This window comes from Struthio camelus, chromosome 2, assembly GCF_040807025.1.
Source record: "Struthio camelus isolate bStrCam1 chromosome 2, bStrCam1.hap1, whole genome shotgun sequence".
Classification (NCBI taxonomy): domain Eukaryota; kingdom Metazoa; phylum Chordata; class Aves; order Struthioniformes; family Struthionidae; genus Struthio; species Struthio camelus.
This window is the reverse complement of record NC_090943.1, coordinates 14,397,200-14,411,738: the sequence shown is the minus strand read 5'-3', so window position 1 is coordinate 14,411,738 and position 14,539 is coordinate 14,397,200.

Below are 14,539 nucleotides of genomic sequence, written 5' to 3'. Positions count from 1 at the left end.
ATTTTACTATGTACATTCAATCCATGACGTGTAGATAAGAGTCTACATTTTAAGGCTAAAATTAAGTTCTAGATTCGAAAGTATTATGAAAGAAGGAATCATGACAGAAACTAAGAAGTCCAAGAATCCTCATATTTTTATTAAAATTTGTATATGCATGCATATACACACATAAATGGAAACAGATTTTCTTGTCTAGGATTTTTTTCCTATATAATCTTACATTCCAATAAAACAGTGTCCTTCAAAAGTCGTCTATAGGCCTGATAATAATATATCAGCCTTAAACTAGGTGTAAGATGAAACCCGCTGAAAACACAGAAGAAAATCCAACAGTCTGTTTTAGTGAGACAGATGCAAAATAAAAAAAAACAAAACTAAAGGCAAAAAATAAAGCCAACTTTAAGAGCTCTTTTGAATTGAACGTGTTGTGCGAATATGAGTAACCTAGTCATGTCAACACTGAGGTTGTTGACGGACGTAGCTAACCAATCATAGATCCAAACTTTCAAAAGTTAGGAACCAGGTCTCAAGAAAAGAAAAGAACAAAAAAAATATTTAACTTAAAAGACTGAGAATCAAAATAAAAGGTAATATGACACTAGATTTTTTAATTTAAATTCTAATATTTTGGATCCAGCAGGATGCATTCAGAACATGTTTTCATGATAAGCTTTACAATGAGGGTTAGAAACTTTTGTTTAAAAAATGAAAGCCAAGAAATAAAAAAATATGACAACAGATACTCAAAGTCCTACTATAAAATGGTGCGAGCTGGTCACACTCAGACCAGTGTATGCAAGTAAAATCCTCTGCTAAAGTAAATCAGTAGACTTCCCTTGACTTAATGGGCCAGAAGACATGGGCCATGATTTTCAGGTCGATAATGTGCCTTTACTGTCTGAAAAAAAGTTATTAAAGCAAAAACACGCCCAAAATCTGATAACGTGTTCCTTCTTAGCATGAAATCTAGGGAAGTAGCTGTGCACAAGTCCTTAAAACTGCCTAAGGAGTATCACTGAGTCTTCCACTGTGGAGAATTTATATCAGCTTTGCTCTGAACTGACATTTTTCCTTTCTGCTGTTCCACCTAACATTTTTATCTCGTTATTCTTAGCAGTGGTAAGTAACTATGACAGGAAGACAGAGTGGAAAATTAAGGCTTGTTAAGACTATTATACACCAAAAGGATCATGTCATAAATGAGATTTTAGTCTGCCCAGTTTGGGATATAATTAAGTAATCATGTTCAAGGTGGATGAGTTTGAGACAATAAAAGGCCACTGGAGGTTATTCAGCTTCAAAGGGGCAAATCTTTTATGCTAAGAAGTTACACGGATTCAATTTCAGCCGTGGTGCTTTGTATGAGTTACAGTGGTCTTCTGCACCTGGGAGGGGAGTGGAGCTGATCAGGATGATCTTCAGCTCCGGTCCTGGCGACACCTCTGCGTAGTGCGGACACCAGATGAGCCTACCAGATAGACAACGTTTTCCCCACACCACTTGAGCGGTCTCCGTGGGACCAGCTCGGGGCCCGCTGTTGAATCAAGGCGAGAAAGAGCACGTTGCCAATAACCACTCTGAAGCAATGTGCGTTTGTCTTGCACAGGTGCCCATCGCTGTGGTAGCCAGGAAACTCTCAAGTATAACAACAATAAATGTGACAGCCTGAGAAGGAATTGCATACGCTGAAGATTTCGCTAGCACTTAATTGACTTTTGAGAAAAGCATTTTTAAAACCAATCAAGGCTGTGAATAATGACTGTATTCCAATACTATGGACACAACAAGGAAGTGTCAACGAAACCACAACAGGAAAACAGTGAGGCTTTTTCTTGGCTTTGAGAGAATACAATGAGTCTAATGTTATTGCTTGCTCATAATTTCCTATGTTATCAACATGGAAAGCTGGGTAGGACTTAGCTGAATCACTGCTCAGAAGTCAGTCCAAAATCTGACGGAGTGAAATAATGTGTGGGATACAGAGTGACATGTGTGTTTAGTGTCAGTAGGGATTTTAGTGCAATACTTGAGGGCATAATGGATGATTTTCTGGCCTGCAAATAGCCATAATCGTTATATGAATCACTTAAGAGAATGATATTGAAAGCTATCATACCATAATGCTGCAGTACAGATTTTTTCACTGAAAAGAGCAGCTTAGAAGATCTTCAGAGACATGCTAACAAAGATGATATCTTGCTGGGATATCTATTATTACAAACACATAAGGAGATGGAGCTGACGTGGCGGGTTTGGGGAAAGGAGAGGAAGAAAAGAGGAACCACAAAAAGTGAAAAATAGTATTTTTAAATATAATATTCTTTACTTCTGAATTCAAGATTTAAATGCAGAGAATATGTATGTTTCTGTTCTTCTAATTCTCCTTCTCCTCCCTTCCTCCTTTCTTAATTCCTCATAAGGATAGAGTAGGAAAAATCTTTCCTCAGGATTTTGCTCTGCTATCTTTCACCTTTTTCAGTCTTCCAGTTCTTCAGAATGAAATGATGTCTATTTAAGGTTGGGTTTTATTTGGAGTCTGTTTTAAAGGTTAGAGGAAAAAAAGCCCTTTCCCTTACCTTTTTTTTTTTTTTGATTCTTCCTCATTTTCTCTACCACTGGAAACATACTTGTGTATGTAATATATGCAAGTAGGCATAAATATATATGTATATGTATACATATACACATACATGCACATATATATATGTACTAATATAAAAAGAAGGAAATGTCCTATATTTTCTTTGTGCTCTGCTCTGCCTATCACATGGGTGGGATGACGCATGGGAACTCAGTGCCTGCACCCCTATCGCTGCCTCTGACCACTTCATCTGCGTTGTACATATATTTCCAGATTAAAGTTACTGTAACATAGTGTATCATTATTGGCATCAATATTGCTTCAGCATTTCCTGGTGATTTTGTCAGTCCCGACACTTAAGAGAGAATAGCACAAAAGGTGTATTTTTATTTTCAAAGCTTGAAAACAAAGAATGTGAAACAGTCAGACCTACTAAGGAGTGAGAGAATTAAGTTAGCCTAGCTGTGCCCCGCTGGGCTGAATCTGGTCCAGCTTTCTAGAAATGCTGGTTCAGCAAAAACAGGCGGCAAGAAATGTAACTGGAACAGCAGGAACAACTAGATTTTAAAGTTCACTTTTGTCACAGACCTCTTTCTTCCACTTATTAGGTTTGAGATAGCTGGTAAACGAGTTAGAGAATTTTTCTCCTCCCTGCTCTTTTTATAGTTCAGGGAATGAAGACTGATCTTAAAACACGTATTTTGGGGAAGTAATTTTATGTATAAATGTTATATTAATACGGAATCAGAACTAGCACAGTCTCACAAAATATTCACGGCAAATTTAAGTTTTGCTTAAGTCCTTATTTTGGCTAAAGATCCCTTTTTTGTTTGTTTGTTTGTTAATAGGTATACAGAAAATTAAAATCTGTATTTAGAATACATTCAATAGCATTAACTCATACTCAGCTGCTAATGGAAGCAAATGACTGAAATGACCCAGATTTCTCTTCTTTGCGGTGTTATGAAGATAGCAGCAGATAGAAACCTGTATTTCCTGTAAGAAAAAATGTCTTCTATCAGTCACAGCTGCTAGACCTATAAGCTATAGCAGAGGCAGACATGTATTTTCTAAAGTAAAGCCAGAGCTTAAGTGTTAAAACTAAACATTGGAATACACATGTGAATAGTGTGTCAGATGAGGGCACACCACGGTGTCTGAGGACATCAGCTCCTTAGAAATATCAGGGATTCTTTCCCCTTCTGCCAGTTTAAATTTGGGACATCTCCACCAAAGTCAGCTGACTCAGAACACTATAAAACTGACATGATAATACAATGTGATCTCACGTGTCTGCGTAATATCTGCCATCTTCATCAATTCAAAGACTGATCTTAGGCCACACGTACAATAAACAGACTTATATTGTTTTCTGGGGAAGAGACAGCTGCCAAAGTTATACTCACAGAATATCTAGGAGCTCAACATGGATTTAAATGTTAGTTCACGCAGATCCCCGAGGTGTGTGATCACGAAGGCATTCTCAGATACCTCACACTGAAAGACTGTGCTGCCTACAACTACAATTCTAGACTCTCTCTTACAACTGAGGGGAGCACTTTCTGCACCCAAGAGCTCCATGTTTAGACCGTTTGCCTAGAAATTAGGAGATTCAGGCTCAGCCTGACCCCAGCTTTCAGCTGACCAACCATGCAGGACAGACAGCAAAGCACCTCTGGCTGCTTTTAAGCAGTCACTTAAAAGTGACTTGTGGCACTTGGTTGAGGGTGCCAACTTGAGAAGTCTAGTTTGTTTTTTTGGCATGAGAGGCCTAACTCTGACTATGCACGATACAGAGAACATATTTACATAAGCCAGGATTTGGATTTCACTCTCAAATCTGCCACTTAGAGCTCCAGCACCCAGCTTTCAGATTTTCAGATCCTTCATTATTCTCATTCCTGATTATTTTCCTCAAAAATCTCACTCCTGGATAGTCAATGCCATAACAGGACTACCTGTGCAAATCATCCATGTCTGTCAGAATGCATATATACATATGTGCATATATATATAAGTACATCTATGATGCATTTTAAGCTAAGTAGATTGCTGTCATTGACTTCCTTTACAAGAAATGTATACTTAAAATAAAAAGGAAGATTAATACTCACTTAAACAAAAAAACCAATAATTTTCCTGCTGGAGAATTCAGGTTATTACAAGTGTTAAATGAGTTGCCATGTGATACTGTAGTTGTTTCATAATATTTTATTTTTAATGATGGGCCAAATGAGTCAGCTAACTGTAGACAAGATTTCAGACAATGAATGATTAGTGCATGGGTGAGTGAAAATGCATATTACATACCTTTCTGTCCAAATGTTATTTTTGCTTTACCTGATGACAGACTCATTTGATAAAAGTGACTCAGATTTTACTGAGTTAGCCTTGCCCTTGAAAAAGATTACCTTTAGGAAATCATATTTTCTCCACCCAGGGGTGTGCTTGCAAGATTTGGTCAATTTTAAAGGCTGAAATTTAAGCAAGAAGACTAAAATGACTTGCTTTGTAAGTGTCTTAACCACCTACTTTTTTTTTCTTTGAGAATAACGTGAAAACATGAGGCAAAGACAGTCAGTAAAATCTTTTCAAAATAGATCAGGGATCTTCTTCAACCTCTACTGATTTTTCTTCTTTTTAGAGAGGTCTATTTATTCTCCGTTTCCATCCTGAGATGCAACAGTTAGGAAAGGAGGAAATATTGTCAAATAATCTGAGTTACACAGCAAGGTCAGCACATCTCCAAATATGACAGTTGAACCACCAGCTGAGACTCTAATTTTCATTTAAAAAGAAAATCAGTACACCTTATTAATTTTTTCGATTAATTTACTTTACAGACAACTCTCACTGATGCCTGTCCTTTAGCTCATAGTATTTTCCTACAAACTTGTCTGATCATATGATGCTGAAATGCTACATCCAGATTGAGTTTTATTTTCAGCTACTGTGAACCAGGGTAGCTCAATAGATACATCAATTTATACTACATCTGAATCTCAGTCTGTGATCTTTTTAAAGTTAGTGTAAAGGTGAAATAGACTGAAGGAGGAAAAATGATAAAGTCTAAAGAGGATTGAAACATTTTTCAGGCGGCCTTCTGCCTAGTGAAATCAGACTTCTCGATATAATTTATGGGAAGAACAAGACACCTAAAAATGGGGTTCAAAGAAGCCAGTGCTTTGTGTGAAGTATTAAACAGTAGGAAATGACAAAGAAGTGTTCAGACTTCTGCTCTGCCATCAAAGATTGTTAAACGAATACAGGGTTGGAGAAAAACACCTTCTTCCATTTCAGATTCGCAGCTACAAATGATTCTTGGAATTAGTTTCATCTGTCAGCTTCATCTTTTCTTGCAAACAGCAGAAGTGATACTGTCTTGGTATGTGTGAGAGGAGCATTCATATATCCTTGAAACCCACACTGAGGTAAGCAATTGCACCAAGATTTTGCACAGTTCAGAAAAGCAATCACTCTGCTTGGATTATTTTGAAATGATGCTGAAATTCAGTATCCAACTGAAACTATTTTTTCTATGTAAATTAAGAAAATATTAATTAAAATAGAGCCTGGAATTTTATCTGGCTAGGCTGCAGAGTTATTTTCCCAATGCCTGTTTAACCCCTAAATCTCTGTTTCTGAAATCAAAGATAAGGTTTGAATTTAGGTCTCCTCTATCTTAATAGAATTCTTTAATCACTGAGCTCCTGAAAATGGGGAAAGATACTCATGAAAGATTTTAATTTTGTCTTAGGATCTAAACTCAAATTAACTTGTTAACTAGCTCAAAAACTCAGGGGGGTGAAAATCAATGACTTGGCTTATGCAGGATAGCAGATTATAAACTTCTGTGTAACAGGCACAGATCAATGACATTTTACAGATTGCACTGAAGTAGCCATGAAGTTAAAGGTGATTTTCCAATAACTCCAGTAAGTTTTGTACACATCCATGTAAATGCCCATCAGATGATGCATGCTGCTATTTTCTTTGCTGTGACAACATGAAAATGCAAAATCTACTTATTGCAGTAAAACGTCAGTAGATCTGCCTATGCATTCAGTATGCTTTTTTTTTGTTTTGTTTTGCTTGTATGGAGATTGAGTGCTGACTTTTTACACTTGATTTTTCTAAATCAGTTTACATTACATCTTTAGTAATCCGCTCCTTGACTTGAATGCTTAAATGAGGGAAAGAATTGTATGTCCGGTGCCGCATGTTGCACATTTGCAAGAACAAATGCTTAAGATTCCTCTCCTTCCTCCTAGTCTGGAGGACTCTGATAAAACCAGTGCCCTTTTTTCTTTTCGTGTGGCTCATGATGCTTTTAAGATCTAACGTGTTACATGGGTAGACACCAGCATTTTACAAGACTTTTTTTACATCTCCAGATTCATAGTTCTCCAATGAATGTTTTCGCTCACAGAGCAGTTAATAAAGTTGAATGACCTCTTGCTCTAGGATTTTTTAAGTCTCTTTCAGACTAAAATTAGATTTTCTCCTTTAGGAAGAGAAACAGGCCAACGTGTGACCCTTGAACTGTCAGTCATCTAGAAGTGAAGCAGGGAACTGATTTCCCTCAGAGCAGCAGAATGAAATGCTCCAAAATAATAATAATGTAGTTATACATATTTATAAGCTTATCTTTATTAATCTTTAGCCTGATTGTTCTTTCCTACCTAGTACTCAATGATAATTTTGGCCTGTGGATATATACTTTGATTTAGTTCCATAAGGTACTGTAATTTCAAATAAATCATGCTTTAAATGAATTAACCACTAATTAACCGACCGGTCTCAAATAGTAGTCATCTATGAGTAATCATAACTGAATGTTCTAGTCATGTTTGACAGGTGTCTGTATTATGTCCAGAGCTGTTCAGCATTTTAATTGATAGTTCGGGAGCGAATAGAAAGCTGTTTCTTGAAAAATATATATGAATGGTAAAAATTTGAAAGAGTAGTAAATAATAAGAACAGGATGATGGAGGGAGCAGTTCCCATTCACAGATACACAGTTTAATATACCAAACAAAGCATCTTACCTCTAGGACTAGAGGTGGCAGATCATATATTTACAATAAAGGACTATACTGTGGCATTCAGTGCCTCTGAAAAAGATACAGGCATATAGTCTGCAAGCAACTCAGTACAAGCTTTAGAGTAACGCAGTAGAAAAAAAAAAAAAAAATTAAGAGGCTTATATGATCCTTGGCTGATAAACAGGAATGAGTGGGAGGAGGGACACGAGTTTTCCTTGATGTGTAGTAAAACTGATCCTGTACAGTTCTAGTAGCCATATGTTAAAATAGCAGCTGAAAAACTGGAGACGATGCAGAGATGCCTTACCATGAAAGATACAAAGAAGATAGTGTGTTTAGTGGAACAAAAAGCAGACTGAACGGTAACTTGATTACAGCACGTAAATAACCCCTCATCATTCCTCTCACACCTCCCAGGTGCACAAGATAGAAGTCAAAAATTACGGCTTGTTATGCAGAACTCATTTTCCTCAAGCCGTTCATATTCAGGTGGTTAAAAGGCAGTCACAGCCATTCCTGCATTACAGAATATGCCTCAAAGTTATACTATCACGGAGTATGGGCAAATACTGAAAATTAAAGGACTTTTAAATTTAGAGGTGAAAGAAATGAAAGAGATCAGTAGTTGGAGGAGGGAACTAGATAAATTCAAATGGGAAATAAGACATGTAGTTTTGAGAAAAATGATGATTAGCTGTTGAAACAGTTTGCCAAGGAAAGCAGGGGAATCATTGTCTTTTGATGTCTGCAGATCAAGACTGGATGCTTTTCTGGGAGATCTGATTTGGACAAATACACGTTTGAGAATAACACTAGGATAAGCGGGTGAAACTTAAAGGCCAACATTATGCTTAAAAAGGTTAGAGCAGACATCTGCCTCAGATTCCACTTCAGAGAGACTTTCTGACTTTGGAGACAGAATGTAATTTCTCATGAACGTAAAGAAAAGAGTTCACAATGAGAGTGCGTAAGCACTGGAACTTGTTGCTTAAAAATCAGAGAATCTCCACCCTTGGAGACTTTCAAAAGTCAGCTGGATAATGCCCTCAGCTACCTGATCTAACTTTGAAGTTAGCCCTACTTCCAGGAGGAGGTTGGACCAGATGCCTTCCAGACACCCACTGCAACCTAAACTTTTCCATGATTCTGCAGTTTTCTTGATTTGGCAGAGGCTGATGATATTTGATGACATTTACATGATGTCATTTGCATCATGACATTTACATGATATTTGATGACATTACATTTATACATATGGGAGCCCAGGTCGTTTTCTCCTCAATCTTGCCTGTGAGGGGAAAGAACGGGAGGAGGAGTAGACAAGTTTTCCAAGTTAACAGCTGGCCGCGCCGCTGGTGTTGGCAACAGGGCTTTGGTTTCTATGACCATGGGACCCTGTTTGAAGATCAGCAGCTGATGGGGAGTGATGGGATCCACCTTACCAAGGAGGGCACGCGCGTCTTTGCCAACAGATTGGCAAGCCTGGTAAGGAGGGCTTTAAACTAGGCAAGATGGGGGAAGGGGAGTGGTATAGTGGCAGGGGAGTCAGTAAAACACCGCTCAAGTCAGGATGCCTCTAGCGGGTGCACACAGACAGGGGAGACAGCCTGGAACATGGCTACGGAGGATCCTCTTGCACCCCTCCGAGGAAGCTTGCGTGCTTGACTGGCTCTCTGAAATGCCTGTATAGCAATGAGTGCAGCATGGGGAATAAGCAGGAAGAGTTAGAGATCTGGGTGCGGTCGCAGGGCCATGATCTCGTTGCAGTGACAGAGACGTGGTGGGATAACTCACATGACTGGGATGCTGTCGTGGATGGCTATGTGCTTTTCAGGAAAGACAGGCCAGGAAGGCGAGGTGGTGGAGTTGCTCTTTACGTGAGGGAGCAACTAGAATGTGTGGAGCTGTGCCTCGGGGTGGATGAAGAGCAAGCTGAGAGCCTATGGGTAAGGATTAAAGGGCAGGCTAACATGGGTGACACTGTTGTGGGGGTTTGCTACAGGCCACCTGACCAGGAAGAAGTCGTCAAAGAGGCCTTCCACAGACAGCTGGAAGTAGCCTCCCGATCACAGGCCCTGGTTCTCCTGGGGGACTTCAGCCACCCTGACATCTGCTGGGAAGAGAGCACAGCAAGGCACAAACAGTCAAAGAGGTTCCTGCAGAGCATTGAGGATAATTTCTTGACCCAGGTGGTGGAGATGCCAACGAGGAGAGGTGCGCTGCTAGACCTTGTACTAACAAACAAAGAAGGTCTAGTTGGAGATGTGAAGGCTGAGGGCAGCCTTGGCTGCAGTGACCATGAGATGGTGGAGGTCAGGATCCCACGAGGAGGGAGCAGGGCAATAAGTAGGACTGCAACGCTGGGCTTCAGGAGAGCTAACTTTGGCCTCTTGAGGGACCTACCTAGGGCAATCTCGTGCGGCAGGGCCCTGGAGGGAAGAGGGGTCCAAGAAAGCTGGTTACTATTCAAGCATCACCTCCTCCAGGCTCAAGATCAGTGCATCCCCCTGAGTAAGAAGTCCAGCAAAGCGGGCAGGAGACCTGCATGGAGGAGCAAGGAACTCCTGGCAAAACTCCAGCAGAAGAAGGAAATGTACAGAATGTGGAACAGGGGACAGGCCACATGGGAGGAATACAGGGACATTGTCAGAGTGTGCAGGGATGTGACAAGGAAGGCTAAGGCCCATTTGGAATTAAATCTGGCAAGGGGTGGCAAGGACAACAAGAAGGGGTTCTTCAAATACATCAATAGCAAAAGGAAGACTAGGGAACACGTGGGCCCGCTGCTGACTGGGGCGGGTGCCCTGGTGACAAAGGATATAGAGAAGGCAGAGTTGCTGAACGCCGCCTTTGCTTCAGTCTTTACCGCTAAGGCCAGTCCTGAGGAATTCCAGACCCTGGGGACAAGAGAGGGAGTCTGGAGAAAGGAAGAATCCCCCTTGGTCGAGGCGGATCAGGTTAGAGCTCTTTTGTCCAAACCCGACATCCATAAATCCACGGGCCCTGACGGGATGCGCCCACGAGTGCTGAGGGAGCTGGCGGATGTTATCGCTAGGCCACTCTCCATCATCTTGGAAAGGTCCTGGAAAACGGGAGAGGTGCCTGAGGACTGGAAGAAAGCCAGTGTCATGCCAGTCTTCCAAAAGGGCAAGAAGGAGGAGCCGGGAAACTACAGGCCTGTCAGCCTCACCTCCATCCCTGGAAAGGTGATGGAACAGCTCATCCTGGAGGTCCTCGCTAAGCATGTGGAGGACAAGAAGGGGATCAGGAGTAGTCAGCATGGATTCACCCAAGGGAAATCATGCTTGACCAATTTGATAGCCTTCTATGACAGAATGACTGGCTGGGTAGATGAGGGCAGAGCAGTGGATGTTGTCTACCTGGACTTCATCAAGGCTTTTGACACTGTCTCCCATCACATCCTCCTAGGTAAGCTCAGGAAGCGTGGGCTAGATGAGTGGACAGTGAGGTGGATTGAGGACTGGCTGGATGGCCGAGCTCAGAGGGTTGTGGTCAGTGGCGCGGAGTCTAGTTGGAGGCCTGTAGCTAGCGGTGTCCCCCAGGGGTCACTACTGGGTCCAGTCTTGTTCAATGTATTCATCGATGACCTGGAGGAAGGGACAGAGTGCACCCTCAGCAAGTTTGCTGATGACACTAAGCTGGGGGGAGTGGCTGACACACCAGAAGGCTGTGCTGCCATTCAGAGGGACCTGGAGAGGCTGGGTGAGCTGGGCGGAGAGGAACCTCCTGAAGTTCAACAAAGGCAAGTGCAGGGTGCTGAACCTAGGGAGGAAGAGCCCCAGGCAACAGGACAGGCTGGGGGCTGGCCTGCTGGAAAGCAGCTCTGCCGAGAAGGACCTGGGAGTGCTGGTGGACAACACGTTGACCATGAGGCAGCAACGTGCCCTTGTGGCCAAGAAGGCCAGTGGGATCCTGGGGTGCCTGAGGAAGAGTGTTGCCAGCAGGTCGAGGGAGGTGATCCTGGCCCTCTCCTCAGCCCTGGGGAGGCCTCCCCTGGAGTACGGTGTCCAGTTCTGGGCTCCCCAGTGCAAGAGAGCCATGGCGCTCCTGGAGAGAGTCCAGCGGAGGGCTACAAAGATGATGAGGGGCCTGGAGCATCTCTCCCGAGAGGAAAGGCTGAGGGAGCTGGGCCTGTTGAGCCTGGAGAAGAGAAGACTGAGAGGCGATCTCATCAATGTGTACAAGTATGTGAAGGAGGGGTGTTGAGAGAATGGGGCCAGACTGTTCTCCGTGGTGCCCAGCGACAGGACAAGAGGCAACGGGCAGAAACTGAACCACAGGCAGTTCCATCTGAACCTGAGGGAAAACTTCTTTCCTGTGAGGGTGACAGAGCACTGGCACAGGTTGCCCAGAGAGGTGGTGGAGTCTCCTTCGCTGGAGATGTTCAAAACCCTTCTGGATGTGACCCTGGGAAACAGAGGACCCTGCTTGAGGAGGGGGGTTGGACTAGATGATCTCCAGAGGTCCCTTCCAACCTAAACCATTCTGTGATTCTCTGATAAAGAATTCCAGAATCTTCAGATGAACTCTAACTTCCAGTGAGGTCCCATTTCCTCTGTACAATGGGTAGACAGTGCAACCTTTTGCTTGATATGTTCAAAGATAGAATTATACTTTGCAAAGTCTTGTGATAGTTACGTTAAACGGCCAATTTCTGTGACTTATTGTGTTCTTAAATGTATTGTTTGTAAATGTATTCTTTCGATACATTCTGAAAATGTTGGAGAGTGACCAAATGAAACAATTGATAACCCAATCTACATGTTTCTCTGCTCTGCTTCATTTTTTAAATGTAGATTCTGTCCATGCTCTTTGATGCCCTCATATTCAGGTGCTTGTTTGGCAGTATGGCAACCCAAACTGCACCATGTGTGGAAAGGTTATCTTTAGTCAGGACACCAGCCTCGTTAGGCCTCATGTCAAGCCCTATTGGAGGTGGATTTAGCAATTCTCAAATGACTGACTGTCGTCATGTGGACACAGGAGAGACCATATGCAAGAAAGGAGCATTGGCAGGTCCCCCCTACTGCTGGTGTTCCCAAACGCACCGAGCAGGACGGTCATGGCAACAATCCTCTTCTGTTAACTGCATCAGACAGGAGAATTCCTGTGCTTCACCTCCAGCTCAACTGTGGCGTTCCTTGCACCCTTACTACTCTCATGCATTGCCAAAGGAAAACTAAAGATTGACTTTTTTTTCTTCATGTGGTACTATATTCAGTAATCATTACTGTATGTAATCATTACTTTACTTCTATTTTCCAAAACAGGGTTACTGAAGAGGACTCAAATAGTTTATCACATAGCCAAAGCGATAGTGACCTTGTCTGTCCACAGACAGAGAAGCTAGTTGGACACCGAGATACAGTGTTTTAGTTCCTATGTCTGTAACATTTTAATCTGATGTAAAGTGACATAGTTGTATTGATTTCAGTGCTGATTTACACTAGCTGAGAATATTACCATTTATTTCTAACTTCCCTAAATTCACTACCTGCTCTGGTATTGCTGATGCAAAGAAAATTAAAATACTCCAGATCAATCTAGTCTCCCAAAGTAACAATGAAACATTTATAACTGCAGTGAGCACGATGGACAAAAGCTCTTTTATTCTATCTCTTCTTAAGAGTTAAGTGGAGTTACTGAAATATGTTCTGAATTTTATCAATTGTGACATATTTTATGCTACTAGCATACTGTGCTCAACAAGTGCATTAGGAGAGTGCTTAGCACTTTGTAATTACAGTCATATTTCATTTTAAGATAATTTTATGCTACACAGAATCACAGAATCACAGAATGGCCAAGGTTGAAAGGGATCCCTGGAGATTATCCAGTCCAACCCCCCTGCTCAAGCAGGGTCCTCTAGAGCATGTTTCCCAGGATCATGTCCAGGCGGGTTTTGAGTATCTCCAGGGAAGGAGACTCCACTACCTCTCTGGGCAACCTGTTCCGATGCTCTGTCACCCTCACAGGAAAGAAGTTTTCCCTCATGTTCAGATGGAACCTCCTGTGTTTCAGTTTGTGCCTGTTGCCTCTTGTCCTGTTGCTGAGCAGCACTGAAAAGAGTCTGGCCCCATCCTCTTGACACCTTCTGTTTAGATATTTGTACACATTGATGAGATCGCCTCTCAGTCTTCTCTTCTCCAGGCTCAACAGGCTACTCTTTCAAAAGGTATCACATTTGGAGTAATAGTCTTGAAACAATAGGATGTGACATTAAAAAATCAAATCTAAAATGATTTTCTATTTCTCTAACATAATATAATTAAAATAAAGTGTACAACTTTCATTCAAAAACATATGTAGTTAAAGAGGTATTATTGATTAAAGTCGCTATTAATTTAATGAAATGCCATTCTCCTTTTTTTTTGTCTTCTCCCACAAAAAAAGAAAAAAGGAAAAATCACATTCACAGTCTCAGTTCTCTCAAGAAAAAAATGCATTTTCAAGAAAAAAAAAGCATATTATGCTAACACCTCTGCTATGTGAATTTTTAAGTAACTAAATCATTACTATGACGCATGGTTTTTGCACCTATGAGGAACTTTTTAACTCAGCACTGATAATGTGGATATGCAGCAACTGTTTTAAATTGAAAAATATCATTTCCTATGTGAATATGTGTTTTCCATATTGAGCTGCACTTTGTGCAGGACCTAAGAAGTGACTAGATGATGCAGGCCTATCTGCATTGAATTTGGTAGGTAAAGAGGTCACAAAATCAGAACTTCAGCAAGAAAGTACCAGACCTCAGTCTTAATAGGATGGAAAGGGATTGAGGTCAATTAATGCAAGGATTATTCATGGAAAACCATGGGAATTGTGCCCAGTGAGGCACAATTCTGTTCTACTGAATTCTAAATAATAAAGGGAGAAATCACAACAA